This window comes from Lissotriton vulgaris, chromosome 8 (genome assembly GCF_964263255.1).
Source record: "Lissotriton vulgaris chromosome 8, aLisVul1.2, whole genome shotgun sequence".
NCBI classification, from domain to species: Eukaryota; Metazoa; Chordata; class Amphibia; order Caudata; family Salamandridae; genus Lissotriton; species Lissotriton vulgaris.
In genome coordinates, this window is record NC_141696.1 from 1,129,623,573 (window position 1) to 1,129,645,097 (window position 21,525).

Sequence of the window (21,525 nt, forward strand, 5' to 3'; positions counted from 1 at the left end):
TTTATAACTGCAATAGCATAAACTTTTGTAAGTAACTCTTGTGAAGATTATGTTCAGTGTATTTTAGTGTGACGAAAATCCAAGAACAGAAGAGAAATATTAACATTTTTTTGTGACATTTGTAATAAAGCTTGAAACATTGAGAGAACATATTTGAACCAGTTGTTGTTGAATGGTTGCACAGATTGATGCTGCGGTGGTGCTGAGTGATGTTGTGGTGGCGACGAGTGATGCTGTGGCATTCAGTGATGCTGTGGTGGCGCATAGTGATGTTGTGGTGCCCCTGAGTGAAGCTGTGGTGGTGCTGAGTGATGCTGTGGTGATGCGATAGATAGATAGAGTGAGTGCGATAGATAGATAGAGGGAGGGCGATAGATAGAGGGTGTAGAGTGAGGGCGATAGATAGATAAGACTGAGGGTGATAGATAGATAAAAATATGCATTTATATGTGCTATATATATATATATATATATATATATATATATATATATATATATATATATATATATATAGGTGTATATTTGTGCATATATTTGTAAATATATTGATATATATGCATATGTATGCAGATATACGTACATAGGTATGTATGCATTTATATGTTTATTTATATATATATATATATATATATATATATATATTATATATATATATATATATATATGTAGATGTATATATTTTGGAATATAACTATTTATATATGTATGGACATAAAAGTATAGAACACATACGCAACTAAAAGAAACACTTTCAAAACACCAATAAAACAAAAATATACCTACAAGCAACCATGACTATTGACTTTGTCAAAGATGTATTACAATCATGATAAGCCGGTTGAGTCGGGTTTAACTGCCACAAACAGAATAATCTATGAAATCAGAACCCCTAATCAGCATGGTTGATTAATGACAATCGTAAAAGTCAGGACAAAAAAAAGGCAAAAGGAAGAAAAAATGCGCAGGTAACAAACTAATGTACCTTAATGTACCGGAGTCAACAATGTATCCAGAATAATCTGTGAAAAAAGTGTGTGAAAAATCACAATTAAATACCTGTGATACTGAAAGTGGGCCTGTCGGCTCCTCAGACTCTTCGTGTCTGTAATGTGAAACGAAGGGAAGAAATTCAGTGTGTTTAATAAAAAAGAACCCTAAATGTCAGTGTTAAACAAACACAGCATGGGCGGGGGTCGGGTGCACTCACCTATTCTCTGTGTGAATCTCTCCATTCTGGAAGCGCGAACCGGAGGGCTCAGAGACGGCTGCTTATATGTCGCCGTAAATTACACGTGTCACCAGTGAACGTGCAGTGCAGCAGCTTGATAAACTAGCAGTGATGCTGCACTTAGTTGCGAAAAAACAAACGTGAGGCCCTGTGGGCGAGTGATGAAGACATTAAACAATAGGTGACGCACTGAAAAAAAAAACACAAAACATTCTCTCCCACCGCAGTCGGTGAGGGACGTTATCTGATCAAGAGCTCCACAAATTAATTATACAGCGGCACTAGTGTCGATCAATACACAATAACCAACAGTTCGTGGCTTTTGTAGCCATGTCACTCTGGCCGCTCGAGAGCGCACGGAGGGCGCCGGCATCACAGCACCCAGAAGCGATTACGTTTGCAGTATTTTAAGAATTAACCATTCAGTCACTCAGTTGTAACCTGGACGGGCGGGTGGGTGTGAGACACAGCTGTGGAAGAGAGAGGTTTTATTACAGGTAAAGGCCGAGAACTGCGCTTCTGTGTACCCCTGGCCTGGGGGCACTGGCTCTCTTTGTTCGTACATGTTCACATTGAAGGAATGTAGTCGACACACTACTTCCACAATCGTCGAAAATGAAACTTTAGCTAGGGCAGGCAAAGGATGCTCAAAAGCTACAGCTGCCTCGCCGCCTGGCTTCACCCACCGACACCTCCGTAAACCGCACCAGACACTGTGGAAGGATTACGCGCAGATCATCTTGTTTTACCTCCTCGCAGACTCTTAAACCGAGGGATGCATTGAGGACAGGCGTGCGCCCTGCCAGAGACGTTCTCTGTGACATGCACGTGCGTGGGAAATGGGGCCCGCTCGACACTGCGTCTGGTTAGCCTCAGGCAGTCTCGGAAGTGGATCCCAAGAGAGCGCTTCAGTCCCTGCTGCTTACTGCGGGTCAGTAACCCAAGTCTAGAAAGCAGAGGACATTAGTTCATTCTCCCTCATAACAGTTCAGACCTTAAACGTAATTAACAAGCACAAAATCACTGTTGTGGGCAGGGGCCAAACGAGGAAGTTAGGCATCCTTGCCCGTGACATGGGCGGAGCCTGTGACTTGGCCGGAAGAGTCCGATGTTGCTCGTTGATGCGGGGCTTCCATGAGGAAGGGAGAGCCCCGCGGTAGCAGTGGAAATGCAGAGAAGTCCCGAGTCCCAGGAGGGGGCCTGGGTGAAGTGGAGAGGCGGGGTGTGTTTCGGCATCGCATTGCTCAGCAGCCCGGTGAGTGGGGCGCGCTAGTGCGCGGACACGTCTTGGGCATGGAAAGTGAAAGTGCCTTGCCTCTCAAGGGGGACAGGAGATGCGCACGGCGCGCGCATCCACATTTCCAGTCCGGCCTGCAGCCTGCGCGTGCCCAAGTCCGACCTGCAGCCTGCGAGTGCCCATTTCTTGTCTCCCTTGAGAGCCCTTGAAAGCATAGTTGACGACTATAGGTCTCGCTGGCGACAGCGCTTCACGCTGCGCCGCCAGGTGCGAGACCAAAAAATGGGTAGCACAACAAATATTTACAGTGGGACAAAAGCTTGCGTCCAAGCTCACATAACATAAAAACGAAACAGAAAGGCTCAGGCAGAGTGCGGTTGTTTATATAAGACAATTTTGGTATCACAAACAATTTATAGTAGAGCCACCATTACACATATTTAGATTTGAATAGTAAAGTGGATAAGGTGGACAACAAGTCGACAGCATTTTGATCCTTACAGAAAATACAGGATCAGCATCAGGACATTATCAGTGTTATGCCTGTAAACATTTGCCAGAGACATAAGTTGTCTTCCCTAGGGGCTTTAGGAAATAAATATAGTGCCATATAAACAAAACACTATACAAGTATGTGTATATCCCATTTCCTTTCAGGAGGCGTGGCTAAGCTGGCCAAGATGGTGGGCGCACTCCCGTAGAACTCCGGACACTCACCCAGTATCTGCTGCCCATCCGAGCCGGTGGCGTCCTGTAATCAATCAATCAATCAGAGTACTTGTAAAGCGCTTCTTACCCGTGAGGGTCTCAAGCGCTGAGGGGAGGGGGTGCCGCTACTGCTCGAAGAGCCAGGTCTTGAGGTGTCTTCTGAAAGCGAGTAGGTCTTGGGTCTGTCGTAGGTGGGTAGGGAGGGTGTTTCAGGTCTTGGCCGCGAGGTAGGAGAAGGAGCTGCTGCCGGAGGTTGTTCGTTGAATGTGGGGAGCACCGGCGAGGACAAGGCTGGCGGAGCGGAGCTGGCAGGTGGGGTTATAGAAGCTGAGTCTGCTGTTCAGGTCGGCTGGTCCGGCGTTGTGGAATGCTTTGTGTGCATGGGTGAGGGTGTAAAGTCTGCCCAAGGTCCAAAAAGACACCCTTCACTCTTCGGCTGCTATCCTCAAAGTCGGAATGACCACTGCTCCGGAGCTGCTCGTACTGGATCTCTTGTAGTGTAGTTCCTATATTCCCAATAGGCTCTGCGCATTGGAATAATATATCCTATAGATTTGACATAGGACTTAGGTCAAAAGGTCTCTTTCGAATATATACTAAACTTAATTGTGAGTGCCAGCTAGCTCAGAGGTCATTAGAAACTTTTTCGAATAAACAAGAAGGGATTAGTTCCTGACAACCACATAAACATGACAACTTTGTTTCCCCAAGAATAAGAATATATCTCTCAGAGTCGTGGAAACAATAGATAACTATTTTACTCAGTCAATCGTGCATGCTTCGTTTCTACAGAGTTGCAGAGAAATAGTGAGACAACGGGCATTTTCAATAAAAGGTTTATTGAAAAGTCTTCTTTCTCATGCAAGAGAGGTGAACTGCCACAATCGTTAGGCGGAATGCAAAGTATAATGGGTACAGCATAAACAGTAATATGAAATAATACTGTAAGACCATTATATGGTTTCTAAGCCATATAAAAATACATACATAAATAACATAGGCTAAAATACTCAACGGGTGCTTCTAAAATACGCCTACCCCAATCTACTAACCTAGGTCTAGTATGAGGAAAGAAGCAAGTATGGTCTTTTGCATAGGTTTAGTTTTTGCCAAGAATCTACCAAAGGTTTCGTTAGGTTCAAATCAGCTCCATACCTTAGAATGAAGGAGGTCTGGTATCTTTGTCTCGGGACTCGATTTCCCAACACCCCGCAAGGGGAGTCAGAAACACTGGAGCTGGATTTCTCGGCAGAGGAAGGCAGCTTTCTGATCAGTGCGTCAGCTGAAGAGTCGGCTTCCTTCGGCACTTGCTGTAGCAAGCTATGTCGGGAAAGTAGGTCATCGAACTGCTCCGAACCACTGTACTTTGCTATAGCAAGTGAAGGTATATTTATACCTTGAAGGTGTTAAGGAATGCCATGTTTGACGTAAAGTCGGGCATATGAACGTCATGAATGAACCCCTAAAGAATAGATGTTCATTGTAAAACTAACTGAGTTCTTGGAGAAATCAATATTCAAGCAAATGGAACTCCCTAACAGCTTCGGCTGGTTTTCCAAGAAATTGTAGTGACGTTTGGCAAACGGATGGCCATGCCTGCATTTGGGTTGCACGGGCTATGCCTAAATAAAGGCTTGATTTCTTATGCCTATATAGGGGTAATGAGAATTGTACCTATATAAGGGTATGAATCGGGAAAATCCATTCAGAATCTAAAAAGCCATACAACACTCCGTGCCCAGAACGCTCGGCAGACAACAACATGAAGGCACACAGTCACCGCAGACGCAACTTGTGAAGGGGAGAGAAGCAGCGAAACAGAGTAAAACATCCTGGGGGCCCTTGACATGGCTGGTGACCTCTACCCCACTGTGGAAGTGAGAGTCTAAATCAAGGGCTACAGGTTAGACCCCGACGCCAACAATAGAAGGGGGTATTCCAGTGCATATCGGCGCCACCATCAAAGCGCGTGGATAGGCAAATGGCGGGGATGATGCACCTTATGTCTGACCCAGGATTGAGAGGCATCGTCCACATGATCCTAACGCCCCTATAGAAACACTCTGCAGTTCAGCTTATACTGGACAGAGGGGTACAGAGCCCTAAGCAACCGACACCATGGCAGCCCTAGGTAGTTGACGGTGTGGCTAGTGCTGGGGGTACTGACGGTGGGGTGACGATCATGTTCCTGGGGTTCCTGACCTGGTGGCAAGATCTGCCTGCAGTGGAGATGGAAGCCTGGATCGGAAGCTGCCGGTAGGACCTCTGCGACTATGGCAGTGTGGGGTGTGTCTCAGGTCCGCACTGCCACCACCATTGAGGCACGTGGACAGACAGACATGAAGGAAAGCTGCACCTCACACCGGGCCTGTAATTACGAGACATCGTCAGCCACATCCCGTACCCCCTGACAGCACAAATTCACCCCTCCAAAAGCCTACACAGTGGTGAAGTGATTGAGGCAGCTCCTTGGGGAGGGTGAGGTACCCACTCCATGCCAAGACTGGCCCCAACAAAACGGCACTACAGTGACGCCGGGAGGCGGCTTAGGGCTCGCACAGGAATGGCGTTCACACCCGGGACCCACACAGTGAAAACACTCAGAAGATCCGGCCCAACGGAGCAGGGTAGAACCTACTCGGGGGGACAACGGGACACCCCTGCTGCCTCGCGGAGACTTCAGTGCCATCACTGGAGCAAATCCGGCTGGGTTACCTTGGGTGAGGAGACACATCAGTGGTGAGGACCGCGCATGCTCTTAGTCTCTGTCCCCCCCATGGCAGCAATGAATTTGAGGGGCCCCGTCAGGCTCCACTTCAGTACCCCAGGTGAGAAGAGAAATTGCTGGATGGGAGACACTTATGATTGGCCACCACCCATACTCCATCAGACTGGCACTGCAGGTGACTTGGACGGTGGTCATAAGTTGGTAGGAGATCCATGTGACGCCTTACAGCCCGGCTTCAGCCATACCACAGATATGGAGAGCCCCCACAACTAGTATATATAGCGGGCTCCGCTAGGAAGTAGTTGATGCTACATGAGAGGATTACTCCTCCCCGCAGGTAGTTGAGCCCTTTCATTGCATGTGACTTTTCGTAATGCCTCCAACACTTCGTACGGCTGCCAGGAGTCGGGAGAACACCAAGGTGGAGCCTTGACCAGAGGACACTGTCCACACCCCAGCTGGCTTCATTGAGGGCTTCCTAGCTTCAGTCCATTAACAAAAGCAGGCATCGCCACACCAGATCTTTGCTTCATTACTCTACCCTTACTGAGGTATGTGCCATATCCTGGTGGCCCGACCTAGGATTCTATATTCTGCACGTAGGGACCCTGGTTCCTTCCCCCCGAACCAGACGCAGCTGATCACTGGATACACCGAGCGGTGACGGCCGGCACCCAGCTTCATGGCCCACTGGCAAACCACACCTGTTGCGCAGGAATCCACCGCCATGGGGAGACTACACTCAGCACAGCCCTCTGTTACAGGTGGCCCACACTCCACCCTTGCTAATGCCCAGCAAGATGGTGATATGTCAGCTCACTATACCTCTGACAAATTGGATATGGTCCGGTGCGCGATCGAACATTCCCAAATCACTGTGGAGTCCAGGTTTGGCTCTCTGGCTGCAGACCTCAAAATACTCTGGGACGATCATCGCAAGCTTGTAGACAAGGTCTCAGATGGTGAGAAAACCCTCATCGCCCTCCAACCTCTCACGAAAGATAACCACTCGGCAATCCAAGACCTACAGGAATGAGTGACAGATCTCGAGAACAAGGCAGAAGCCTTGGAAGGGCGTTCCTGTTGGAGCAACATTCGAATTTTAGGGCTTCCAGAGGGAATCGAGGGGACCTTGTTGACTACCTGGAGGCTTGGTTTAAAAGTTACACCCCAACTACAGATCTTACCTCTTTCTATTCCCTGGAGAGAGCGCATCGTGTCCCAGCGAGGCACCCACCCCGGACTCCCTCCCACCTCCCACAGCTTATGCTGGTGAAACTCCTCCACTTCAAGGATCGGGATGCGATACTGCGCACAGCCAGACAAGTGGGGCCTCTCTGTGTGGAAGACAAGACTGTCAGGCTGTTTCCCAACTATACCCCCACTGTTCAACGCCAAGCTCCTCATTGGGAAACAAAGTCGTCTCCAACAGCACGTGGCACAAATCTCGTTATTTCCTGCCCGACGTAATAATTTATCTGGGGACTCCACAACCTTTTTTTTGCTGCCTCCTGAGAGGCGTGGGAATGGGGCGATCAATATCTGGAGAGGCTGCCTGCAGATTGTGCAGGATGCACCCCTGGACCCGGAAGCTCACGGAGCAGGAGATGGAACAGGAAACGTAGCACACAGTAGGCGAAGCCCCCATCTCAACTGTCATCCACCAGCTCCCCCAACCTGGGACTAATAATTACAGACCGCAGGCGGGTCATACAGGCTGCAAAAAACACAGTTGATGGACAGAATGTAGAACAATGTCATACATTCACCCCAGTACAAGGATCTGGGCCTAAATCCATCGTTTTTTTGCACTCCACACCACCCTGGGTTAGACACTGGCTATATGCAAATCAGCTCTGACCCTGTGCCTCATGGGAACAGTCCAGTCCGAACTACCAAGCCATGTCTTTCCCAGACCGGAATCAAGCATCCAAGGACCGGTTTCTGGCTATCAGCCTTCATCAACCTGGATAGCTTGACTCCAGTGGTGTGGAGAGCCTGGGACTCACGTCTGAGTATATCCAGCACACTCAGGGTGAAAATTGCAAAAAACACAGTTGATGGACAGAATGTAGAACAGTGTCATACATTCACCCCAGTACAAGGATCTGGGCCTAAATCCATCGTTTTTTTGCACTCCACACCACCCTGGGTTAGACACTGGCTATATGCAAATCAGCTCTGAGCCTGTGCCTCATGGGAACAGTCCAGTCCGAACTACCAAGCCATGTCTTTCCCAGACAGGAATCAAGCATCCAAGGACCGGTTTCTGGCTATCAGCCTTCATCAGCCTGGATAGCTTGACTCCAGTGGTGTGGAGAGCCAGGGACTCACGTCGGAGTATACCCAGCACACTCAGGGTGAAAATTGCAAAAAACACAGTTGATGGACAGAATGTAGAACAATGTCATACATTCACCCCAGTACAAGGATCTTGGTCTAAATCCATCGTTTTTTTGCACTCTACACCTCCCTGGGTTAGACACTGGCTATATGCAAATCAGCTCTGACCCTGTGCCTCATGGGAACAGTCCAGTCCGAACTACCAAGCCATGTCTTTCCCAGACCAGAATCAAGCATCCAAGGACCGGTTTCTGGCTATCAGCCTTCATCAGCCTGGATAGCTTGACTCCAGTGGTGTGGAGAGCCTGGGACTCACGTCTGAGTATACCCAGCACACTCAGTGTGAAAATTGCAAAAAACACAGCGGCAAACTTGAGACACACTGCTGCTTCTACAGAAGTTGAGGAAGAGCAACACATCTTCACTTTCGAGGAGGACTCTGTACACTCAGTTGACTCTCACACTGGGTCGCATTCACCTCATTGGTGACACCTCAAACAGCTCACACCCTTTTCAGCGGACTTGTTTTGCCTCTCTCTCCACAGGTGGTTACATGCTCCAAGGTGTCACCGGCAAACTTTACCCTTGTTCACTTGCAGGCTCATAGACTGACAATTTTCCTTTTGTATACTCGTATTTAGCCTCTCCCTATGATACACTTAAGGTAGTCTCATTATGCTTTGTTTGGGCGTACCACCATTTGGGTAGGCTCTCAGTATTGAGAAGGTTTCCCTCCCCAGTTGGTAGGATTACCATTATATACATTCCTCCCTACAACCCCAACACATTGGTGGGCAGACACCTTACAGACCCTAAGACATGGACGAAGTTACAGAAGAGTAATCCCCTTGAACCTAACTTCCATGCAACCTTCCAGATATAATGGCCACTAAAACACATACCCGATTCCTCCCTTTAAATATCTGTAGCATTCATACTGCTGGTAAGTACTATGCTGCCTATACTACATCAAAAGACAGCAAGCGTAGATTGTGTTCCTCCAAGAGACACATATTACGACGGGTGAACTGAGGCACTGGTGCGGTACCTTTTGTGCCACAACGTATTCTATATATGCGTGGGGCACAATTGTCTGGATTTGATCTGGTGTCCCTTTCCAAGAACTCAACAGGGTGATGGGCAAGGATGGTTGTTATGCCCTTCTCCAGGGTCCCCTATATGGACAATTTCACCTCCAAGGTAGCATTTATGCACCCAACATTGATCTAGGCCATTTTGGGACACCCTCCCCAACACACTTGCTCAGAATACAACCTCGCCATGGATACTGGCCAGGGAATACAATTGTGTACTTGACCTGAGTTTGGACAGGCACAGGCAGAACACATCCGCACCTAGGCACATCATTGGTCTTTAACAAATGTCTGGCAATTCTGTCACCTCTCATCTCAACCGTACTCCTTTCACTCTGTTTAACATCTTGCAAGTGCAAAATTGATTTTATCCACACTATGTGTGGGAGGGTATACTCAGACGTGAGTCCCTAGCTCATTGCACCATCAGGATTCAAGCAAGCCGGGCCGACGACGGCTGAAATGCCAGAAACCGGTCCCCGGTAGCTTGTCTCCTTCCCAGTATAAGAATTGGCTTGGTAGTTTGGTTTGCCCTGTTCCCATCATGCACTGGGACAGGAACAGACTAATTTGCATATAGCCAGGTTCTGAAGCTGGGATGGTGCAGTGAGCTAAAAAAACGGTGATGGATTAAGCCCTGATCTCTTGACTGGGTAGGAGTACTCTGCATCATTCAGAAACTCTGTCCATCACCTTTTCCAAAATTGATTTTATCCACACTATGTGTGGGAGGGTATACTCAGACGTGAGTCCCTAGCTCATTGCACCATCAGGATTCAAGCAAGCCGGGCCGACGACGGCTGAAATGCCAGAAACCGGTCCCCGGTAGCTTGTCTCCTTCCCAGTATAAGAATTGGCTTGGTAGTTTGGTTTGCCCTATTCCCATCATGCACTGGGACAGGAACAGACTAATTTGCATATAGCCAGGTTCTGAAGCTGGGATGGTGCAGTGAGCTAAAAAACGGTGATGGATTAAGCCCTGATCTCTTGACTGGGTAGGAGTACTCTGCATCATTCAGAAACTCTGTCCATCACCTTTTCCAAAATTGATTTTATCCACACTATGTGTGGGAGGGTATACTCAGACGTGAGTCCCTAGCTCATTGCACCATCAGGATTCAAGCAAGCCAGGCCGACGACGGCTGAAATGCCAGAAACCGGTCCCCGGTAGCTTGCCTCCTTCCCAGTATAAGAATTGGCTTGGTAGTTTGGTTTGCCCTGTTCCCATCATGCACTGGGACAGGAACAGACTAATTTGCATATAGCCAGGTTCTGAAGCTGGGATGGTGCAGTGAGCTAAAAAACTGTGATGGATTAAGCCCTGATCTCTTGACTGGGTAGGAGTACTCTGCATCATTCAGAAACTCTGTCCATCACCTTTTCCAAACTTGACCTGAGTTTGGACAGGCACAGGCAGAACACATCCGCACCTAGGCACATCATTGGTCTTTAACAAATGTCTGGCAATTCTGTCACCTCTCATCTCAACCGTACTCCTTTCACTCTGTTTAACATCTTGCAAGTGCAACTAGACCACTTCCTCTAATCTTCCACACTGGGCAAACGTGCCCAAGTAACATTTTGCCAATCTTTCCAATTGGCCCCTGTCGACAAGATTGCTTTGGCAAAATTGTCAATATTACCTCGCCTACTCTATTACTTTGTGAATCTCCCAGTGATATTGCCCAAATCTTTGTTTCACAAATTGGATAAACTCCTTTGTAGACTCATCTCGGGATCCGGATATAGAACAGTTGCTCTGTCAAAGATGAAGTTGCCGGTGGACCAATGGGGCTTGGAAGACCCATCTTTTGAGGTATATATTTTTTAGTGCCACAGATTCAGTGGTTAGACCGCTGGACAGCTGGACGTTATGTAGAAGTGTCCTGATTATGGACCTATACCAATACCGCACTCCGTCGATTACTCCTCCTGGGGGCGCAACCCTTGTCTCCCTGGCCCCTACAGGTGACAGTGGTAAAAACAATTATGGTTAAGATATATTTTGTTAGAAAGGGGATCTTAGAATTCGCAGAGCGAAGTCGAGAGGCCTCCTGGCGAGGTTCCTCCCCTAGGATCGTACAGATGAGCAATCACCCCCCTACAGATGGACACCACACAAGGATAGATTCTTAACGTCTTTATCAACAATTTAAGGCAGGTAATCGTAGCGATACAGGTTCAACTGGATCAAGGGATCCTTTCAGGTTTAGTCACTGAGGGAAGGGGGTAGCGGGACAATCTTGGTACCAGCCTGGTACAGGGATACCCTATGTTCAGCTCTCAATCCTCGAGCTGGGGGGTTGCTCAGGGTCGGGCCGCGGCAGCGCCAGCAGGGCTCCGGAGATGGTTTCAGCGAGGATGGGCCGCGGCAGCGCCAGCAGGGCTCCAAAGATGGTTTCAGCGAGGATGGGCCGCGGCAGCGCCAGCAGGGCTCCAAAGGTGGTTTCAGCGAAGATGGGGCGCGGCAGCGCCAGCAGGGCTTCAAAGATGGTTTCAGCGAAGATGGGCCGCGGCAACGCCAGCAGAGCTCCAAAGATGGTTTCAGCGAAGATGTGCCGCGGCAGCACCAGCAAGGCCCCAAAGATGGTTTCAGCGAAGATGGGCTGCGGCAGCGCCAGCATGGCTACAAAGGTGGTTACGGGTTCCAAGTGGATGAGTACGTCTCAGTGTCTCTCGACTCCAGGATACAACTGCCGACCTGCTCCAGAGCTGCCCCAGATATACGTCTGGCGTCTTTTGATGTCCGGACCCTCGCACCTGGGGGTCGGAGGGGCCAGGATGAGAGTGTCCAGACACCCAGCAGGGGTGTGGAGCCAGCGCCCAGGGAGGCCGGAGGCGATCGAAACCAGGCGTCGCGGGACGGCTGGAGGACCATCGAAACTCTTCTCCTCATTGATCCGTCAAGTGGCCCCTTTACCAGCGAGGATGGGCCGCGGCAGCGCCAGCAGGGCTCCAAAGGTGGTTTCAGCGAAGATGGGGCGCGGCAGCGCCAGCAGGGCTTCAAAGATGGTTTCAGCGAAGATGGGCCGCGGCAACGCCAGCAGAGCTCCAAAGATGGTTTCAGCGAAGATGTGCCGCGGCAGCACCAGCAAGGCCCCAAAGATGGTTTCAGCGAAGATGGGCTGCGGCAGCGCCAGCAGGGCTACAAAGGTGGTTACGGGTTCCAAGTGGATGAGTACGTCTCAGTGTCTCTCGACTCCAGGATACAACTGCCGACCTGCTCCAGAGCTGCCCCAGATATACGTCTGGCGTCTTTTGATGTCCGGACCCTCGCACCTGGGGGTCGGAGGGGCCAGGATGAGAGTGTCCAGACACCCAGCAGGGGGGTGGAGCCAGCGCCCAGGGAGGCCGGAGGCGATCGAAACCAGGCGTCGCGGGACGGCTGGAGGACCATCGAAACTCTTCTCCTCATTGATCCGTCAAGTGGCCCCTTTACCACCTGGTCGGATCGTGGTGTCTCGATGTCGGGGCTTCGCTGGGTCCGCAGCCAAGGTCGGGCCGAGGCCACGGGGCCTGGTCGTGGAGGGTCCAAGATGGAGTCGGGGTCTGAGATGGTGGTCCCGGATAGGGGTCGGACCAGCAGAGTGGAGCGAGTAGGAGTTGCCGAATTCCAGAGGGGGGAGAGCCGGCGGTTGCCCGGAGGGGCGGCTCTCGTGTAGGGTGGATGGTGTCGCCCTCGGCCGGAGGACAGGGGTCGAGGTCGTCCAGGTCCCGCCATGCGGGAGGAGTGGGACCACGCCACGAGGCCAGGTCCAACACATCGCTTGTCCCAACAGATTTCACTTTACTCCCCACACTGCCTCTGGCTGGCCTTCCCCATGGTAGTGCCTGGGGAACTGCACGATTGGACAGATTGTTCGCTATTGGAGGTGGGTGACCTCATCGCAGAGGGTCCTCTCCTTCCCTTCGAACAACTGATGGAGGGCGGTGTCCTCCCCCACCCCTAGAGACAGTTTCTTTACGATTGACGACTGACCTACACTTGCCATTCACTATGGTTTCTAACAGATGGCGAACCTTCAGACTATCTTGACTATGAGACGCGGTCGCCATCTCATCACTTGGTTATACTATGCCATACGTGCACTGTCAAGCATCCCTCTCACAGCATTCCATCAGAAGTAGGAGGATGAATTTGTAGGGTACTTAAAATCCAAGAGTGGGAAAGGGCAATTACATTTCCTAAGAAGGTCTCTCCTAACTCACGATTGAAGAACATACAGTTTTTGTATTTTACATAGGGCATACCTTACCCCGACCCAATTAAATTTTTTTCTTCAGAGGCACACTTTGAACGTCCCCACTGCCGGGCTCTTGATGCAACACTCATACATATGCTATGGTCATGCCCGGCTCTCCAGAGCTACTGGCATGCCATTCACGCCACGCTCCACAGCGTTACAGAGCTTCCAGATATTTATACCTGGGAGGCATGCTCCCTAAGTATATTTAAACGCCAAAAAACAACACAAAGTGTGGGCATGATTTGCTGCCTTGTCCCAGCTACTTGCTAAACGCACGCTCACACTACATTAGCGCTCTCCAGTGGCCCACCGGTGGAGGAATGGCGCGGAGCTGTGGTCAAATGGGGTGCTGCAGAGGAAGACTCCCTCCGCTATGAGGAGGTCTGTCAAATACGCAGACACCCTATATAACCACAATGGGCTACCCTGCTCATGCACTTTTGCCACCAGGTAACAGACAATGATGATGTGCCCCTGTGACAATGTTAACCATCCTGTCCGCCTGAACAGATGAAGCTCTACCCTCAGGGATGATGGCTCTCCAGCGCCACACCAGTCCTATCCCAATTTCAGATTGGTACATCAACATTTCCCGTATTATAGCATTTGATCGCACTCTCCTACTCTCTCCAAACTCAATTCACGCTACTTCTCAAGTCCTAATATGCTCGCCCTCCTTACCCATCCACTTCATTCATTAGACCAGATCAGGAATGGCCATGGGCCGTAGACTCCCGAATAAAGGAACAATTATTGTACATATTTATCTCTATGGGGTCCACCAACATGGTATATGACCGTACCCAAGTACATTGTCATTTCTATTATATTACTTGTGTTACTATCAAAATATGTTATATATCCTGATTTGCTGTATTCTGAATCCCAAACCCAAATAAAAAAAGAGTTAAAACAAAATTCAATTTTCCTTCAAATTGTGTATGGCAAAATCCACAGCTACATCACTGTAATATGGAAGTACTTACTTTCCTAATAAGACTTGCCTGGAATCAGTCTGCAATAAAATGATAATTGCTCATATATGGGCAAGTATTTATAGGCTGTACAGCACAAAAGTTGACAAGTGAAAATCAATTATACAACTCCAACAGCCTCTTACCTACTTATTTAGACCTGTTTTTACATTACTCTTCTTTGTCTCATAGGATAACCAAGTTCACTCCACTACGTTTATTTTTATACCACAGTAGGGCTCGAAAAATCTTGAAAATGTTACTAGAACTGCAGGTCTAGTAACATGAAAAATCTCCTCGACCTAACTGTAAAGTACTCGACCTCTGTCTTTGAAAGCCAATCAAATGTGAAGATAACAATGTTTAAAGGCATCTTTATTGCTGATTCACTGTTGTGAGCAATAAAAATGCCTTTAAATCTTCTTTAATTGTCACCTTTGCTCTGCTTTCAGAGACAGAGGTCAAAAGTCAGTTGGTCTTCCTATTCAGCACAAAGTGAGAGTAGACCCTAAAGATAGCTCGTCCTTAATTCAACTGGCTCGCCATAGCGAGTGGATTTTTCGAGCCCTGCACTGGTCACCAACTTAAATCTGGTAGGGCACTGAGATAGTGTACAGTATGTTTCTTAGGAACTCCGGCAGGGGCACAGAGATGGCGCAGTGTCTTTTTAGGGAGAGGTGTGGCGCAGCGGACAGGGCAGCTAACTCCGGAGCACAGGACTGAAGGTTCAATCCCCGGTGCTGGCGGCAGCTCAGCTCAGCACCATGTGACTTTGGGCAAAAGCTCAATCTCCCCGATGGCCCCAGCCCCTGGATACTCTTGGAGGTGACAAGTCGTGCTTTAGAAATCTGGGCAGATGGATGGGGAAGACTGGGCAGAGGCGCTGGCATCCCCACGGGGTGCGACTATATTCAATTTAAGTATCTCCACCGGGCCTACTACACCAGGCAGAGGCTATGTAGGGCATGCTTAATAACATCACCTGATTGTCTGTGGTGTAGACATGAGGAAGGGTCCCTCACACACACAGTCTATCACTGTATGGCGCTTGCCAAGTTCTGGCAGGGGTCAGGGCATGCCTCTCGGAAGTTCTAGGATGGGATGTCCATGTTACACCAGACTTGGACTATCACATATTATGGAGGGCATCAGGGGCAACATCTATAAACAACACCTACTGTTGCTTGGGCTTGCCCTGCCCAAAAGGGATATAGCGAGGCTTTGGAAGGCACCTACCCCACCACTGTTGACAGCTTGGAAAAAGGGAATGGACTTCTGTATGGGCATGACAGTACCAATATAGAAGACTAGGGGCTGCCCTCAGAAACATCCCAAAATCTGGAAGAGATGGGTAGACTTCCGGGGACTATATCTGGAGCCAGTGCCCGAACGGAAACACTTGCGTCATCATTGTCAGTGGAGATCACCGGGTAGTGAAGGGGGGTGGGCGAATTGCATACGACTCAACAGGGGCGGCATTGTAACTTATGTGAGAAGATATGTAGATATGGAGCAGCGCAAGAGGCTTGGGTTCAAAACGTTCATGTTGTTGTGATTTATATAATTTTGTCTTTTGATGAAGGAAAACGAGTTGTCAACATCAATATACGATATGGCGGTTGCCCTCTACCAGAGGTTGCCCCAAACTGTATGTGACTATTGACACAATAAAATTTGTTTATAATAAACAAAATTGGCATTCAAATGGTTTCAAAATCAGCCACATGTAGAAAATGTTGGTGGAATGCAAAGAACGAAGGTCAGATGAAGAAAGGTGGAAGTGGCGTTCCACAAGGCAGAGGTTATGGTGTTCCAGTTGATCCAAAGTAGATATCGCAACACTGAACACATTGACTCCTTATCATTATTGCATCAAGCTTGGGGATTGGCAGAGGGATTGCCAACAGAACTTCAATAGAGTAGGTTGTGATGGGCAAATGCAAAATGTTAATTCGACTCAAATGCAGAATGTTCCAGTTCAGCGAATGCAAAATCCAAATCACTCATAAGCATCAGTGAAGCGAGTTCCATATGCTCCGATGCCGCCAGAGAATATCAGTAGCCCCAGGTTCAAAGCAAATCAAGCCCCCAGACAAACCCAAATCCTTCCTAAAATGAGAACACATTCCAACAGTACATAATATTTGAAAATGAGAGCTTTGACTCCAATAATTCAAAATGACAGTACCTGAGAGGGGAAGAAGATTGCGTGCTTTGTGCAATTTTAGAGGTAGACCAGAGTGGCCCATTCGTAGAAGATTAGGTAGATAGCCACCAAGTGTCATTTCTAATTGATACTAGTGCTACCGCTCCACTGTTGGAACAGAGGAGGTTCCAGAGAACCCCAAGATGTAGGTGTTCCAAATAAACAAATAATCAATCTTGTGCCGGAGAAAGTTCCTGTGAAAACAGTATCATTTGAAAGAGATCACCTATTTGTTATATGCGATTTGAGTCCTGTAAACCTGTCAGGGAAAGATATTTTATACAAATTAAACTGCACAATTTACTGTACACCGGAGGGTGCAGAGCACCAGATGCACGATGAGGACGTTGAACTCAAAATGACCAGTCAAGGAACAGCGTTCAGGCTGTTTCCTGGGGGGACAAAACAGGATTTCTCTCCTGATTTAAGAGATACTGTGAATCCTGAAGTATGGGGTTTTTCAAGGAAAGACTTCAGACTTATTAAGACTAATGCTGAGTTCCCGAGAATACCACCATACAATATTACACATGAAACAGTTGCTCGAATCACTCCAGTGAATGAGTTAATGTTACGACAAGGGATTTTAAAAGCGATAGTAGGAAGTTTGTGCAACTGGCCAATCTTGGGATGGCAAAAGCCTAACGGCAAGTATAGAAAGGTGCAGGACCGGAGGAAAATTAACAGTATTGCCATCACGTTGTTCTGTGGTACCAAATCTAGCAACAATATTGCTCCAAATATACTGTGATGCTTAATGGTTCACAGTGGTTGATCTTTTCCAGGCCTTTCTTTCAATCCCTTTGCATAAGGGTAATCTTTTCTTATTCTCTTCTTGTTCTCTTTTCAATTTCAAATTAGAGTTTTGGGATGGTGCAGTGTCCCACAGTGGTATACAGAGGGTCCTTCAATTTTGAATCCAATCTTATTAAATTATTAAAAAATTCTTATGGAGCGCACAGCTACTCACTGTGGGCTTCCCAGCGATGACAGAACAAGGTAGGAACAAATGTGGACTTACACTGCTCAGATGAAAAGATATGTTTTCAGCTGTTTTCTAAAGCTACGTTTTTGTCTAATCTGAAATGGATATGAAGGGGAATTACAGAGTTTAGAGATCAAGTAGCCAAATGAACAACCCCGCCTCTTGCTCTCCTAACTCTAGGAGTGGTCCGTAGAAATAGGTATTTTATCTCAGCTCTCTGGAAGTACGGTAAGGAGATGTTGAAAGATATGTGGGCCAGAGGAATGCTTTATTCTATGAGCGGTACATAGAGCCTTTTATTCTATTCTCCTGTTTAAAGGAAACCAGTGAACCTACTCAAGAGCCACACATTCAGGCCCATCAGTACTCTGGCTGTGGCATTCTCAGCAACCTGCAGCTTTCTGATGACATATGAGGGGCTGCCCTGGTACAGTGAAAATCAAGATGTGAGAGTATCAAACCTTGAACCACCCACATTCCTTTTTTTTTTTTTTTAAATATTTTTATTTTATTTTCACCTGGTACACAATTACAAAGCATTTAATATTATTTATGTTCATCAAGTTCATCAAGTAAATGCATAATCAAACAGAAACAATAAAATAATCGTATTTCACGTTATAAAATAACATTACTGAACTAAAAAAAAAAGAAATCAGAGAAAGAAAGAAAAAAAAAAGAATCAGATGCAAATGTCAATTCATTTCTAAGTTCCCCCAAATTCTCTCATATTTCTGCAGCGATCTGACACCCCTAAATTCTGCTAGCGTATATTCCATAGTTTTGACTTCATTGACCAAGTACCACCATTCCAGAGCGTTGGGTGGGTCAGGGTTGATCCAGGCCCTAGCTAAAGTTAATTTGGCACAGGAAAATAAAATCGATAACAGTACGAGGTGTGATTGATTTGTCAGATGTGGACCTAATATTACCATAGGGGCTGTTATTGGTGAACTGAAAATATTTTTTACAGCTAAAATTTTCCCCACTTCTTCCCAAAATTTCCCAAGTTTTGGACATGAATACAACATATGAACGAGATCTGCCGCGTATTCATCACATTTCGGGCATTTGGTTTTCTCTCCCATGATGTTATTTGAGGTCCATTTCGAAAAAAAATTCTGGGGTATAGTATAACATGTATATAGTTCTATATTGCTGTAATCGTAAGCTGGACGATCTTACATGATAATGAATATTAGTGTAAGATTTGCTTATTTGTTTTCCTGATATGTTAGTTCCCAATTTTAAATTCCATTTATTAGCTAATACTTCGTTATCGTTAGTTCTTAAACCTATAAAGAATTTGTATGCCGAGCTGATTATTGATTTCTCTTTCTTAGAGTTTAAGATGTCCCAGATACCCCCGCTCGACAAAGTATTAATTCTATTCTTCCGCACAAGGAAGTCGTATATTTGCATGTATTTAAACTTGTGCGTATCGGACAATCCATGTAGCTATTTTAAGGTGGGAAAATCCATTATGCCTTGTGAATTATATAAGTCACCCAGTACTGTGATTCCTTTCAATTGCCACCTTCGAGATTCCCCATTGCTAAATATGCTAGGGAGTCCAGGATTGTCCCATAAAGTTAATTGGGAGTGAAATATGGTGGTTTTACAGTAGATAAGTATATCCTTCCATATTTTTACTATATCCCGTGCGGTCTTAAATTTAACCCTTTTGTAGTAGTTGGGATCTGTAATACGAAGTAAAAATTGTTTGGAATCTCCCTTTAATAATAAGTGATGGTAGAAAAACAAGTCCTCTGTGTCTAGTAACGATCTTATACGTCTTACAAAAGAGGCCCAGAAATATAATTTAATGTCGGGAAAATTAAGACCGCCGGATCCGATTTGATTTTTTAACATCTTTAGCGACCTCCTAGCCTACTTATATCCCCAAATAAAGTTACAGAAAACCCTATCCAATTGTTTAAAAAAAATCCTATTCTGTGCCAAAGGGATTGATCTAAATAAATATAAATATTTAGGTATAATTTTCATTTTTATCAGATTTATTCTTCCAATTAGATTTAGTGGAAGTCGATGCCATTTTTTTAAGTTCGAGATGGTAGTTTTCATTAGATTATTATAATTGATAGTATTGAGTTCTTTAATGTTTGAGGTGATTTTTACTCCAAGATAGGTCGCAGTGTTACAGATTTCAGGCATTGGTTGAGGGGGAACAAAATTAGCTATTATTTGAGTTTTATGTGCATTTAATTTGTAGCCGGATACATTGCCAAATTTGGATGCTTCCAAGTTGATAGCTCTTAATGAGTCAGTTGCTTCGGTCGAATAAATAGCGATGTCATCCGCATATGCGGTAATTTTTAAACTTTGCCAACTGGTTTTAAAGGGTATTATTCCTGGCTGATTATCCAGAGCTTTTAAAAACGGTTTCAGTGAAAGGGCAAATAATAAAGGTGATAGGGGACACCCTTGACGTGTGCCCCTCCTGATTGAAAAAGAATTTGACGTGAGACCACCATAGCTAGTATATGCAGATGGGTTGTCATAGAGTGCCCGAATCCCATTTAAAAAATTTCCACCGAACCCCATAGATCCCATTATGTGCCATAGATAGTCCCACCCCACCCGATCGAATGCCTTTTCGGTGTCAAGCATTATCATAGCAAGGGGAGTAGACTCTACCTCTGCTATGTCAAAGGCTGTTATAGCCGTGTTGACATGGGCTGATGTGTCCCTCCCCGTTACAAACCCGTGTTGTTGCGTGCTTACAATTTTGGGCATTAGTGGTGCAAGTCTTCTCGCTAAGCATTTTGCAAAAATCTTTGCGTCGGCGTTAATCAAGGAGATAGGTCTATATGAACCCATCTCCTCTTTACGTTTACCCTTTTTGTGAAAAAAACAATTTTCGCTTTGTTCCAGGAGTTCCAGGAGTGGGGAGTGGGGAGTGTTCTGCCAATATAAGTGATTACTTCTAGAAGAAAGGGTGTTAACTCGTCCAAGCAAGCTCTATAAACTTCCAAAGGGATGGTATCCTCCCCAGCGGCTTTTCCTAATGGCAGTGATTTTATAGCTTCTTTTAGTTCTTCACTAGTTATTTCTAAAGCCAGATCTTCTGCTTCATAGATTGTTATTTTATTCGTTGGGTTTGCTTTTAAATAATTATCAATTATATTATCACTAGGCGTATTCTCCGGTGTATACAAGATTTCATAATATTTGGCGAATTGTTGTATTATATCCTCTGCCTGATTGTATCTCTTATTATGGACCCCCAAAATTTGTGAAATCGTTGACTCTGCTCTATCTTCTGCTACTTTAAATGCTAAAAAATTCCCAATTTTGTCACCACCCTCATCTTGTGAAAATGTATATTTGTGAATCTGTGCACTCCTTTTTTTTAATAGAATTTCTTTGGTCTTACATTTTAACTGACTAAGTTTTGTACTAATAACCAGAGTGGGTAGATTATCTTTTAAAGCTCGTACAAGTTTTGTCTCCTCAGCAGCAATATCAGAGGTCAAGGTTAAATTATGTTTGTGTCTTTCTTGATTTTGTTTTAAGACAAAAGTTTGTGTTAACCCTCTAATACTGGCTTTACATGTATCCCATACTGTAGGGCATGAGGCAGTGTTTCTATTAAAGATCAGAAATTCTGTAATATGTTGTTTCAGTTGTGAGATAAAAATCGTATTTGACATTAGATTCCTGGGAAATGTAAAAGCTCTAGGAGGATTGCGATTCAGAGAGGTGGTAAATTCAATCATAATGGGGTTGTGATCAGATGTTATGCGTGGATATA

The 21,525-nt window shown here is 46.3% G+C and overlaps 1 protein-coding gene across 6 annotated transcripts in view; it reads right to left on the reverse strand.

The window, feature by feature from the left end:
- Window positions 1-21,525, reverse strand: part of FNDC3A (fibronectin type III domain containing 3A) — a 1,489,010-nt gene that overhangs the window by 1,210,185 nt on the left and 257,300 nt on the right. The window contains exon 1 of one of the 6 annotated variants that reach the window (XM_086934978.1): window positions 1,057-1,102. The exons of the other annotated variants lie outside the window; for them this stretch is intronic. The gene's annotated coding sequence lies outside the window, so the exon portion shown is untranslated. Of the gene's footprint in view, window positions 1-1,056; window positions 1,103-21,525 lie in introns of those variants that run through there. 6 annotated transcript variants of the gene reach the window in all.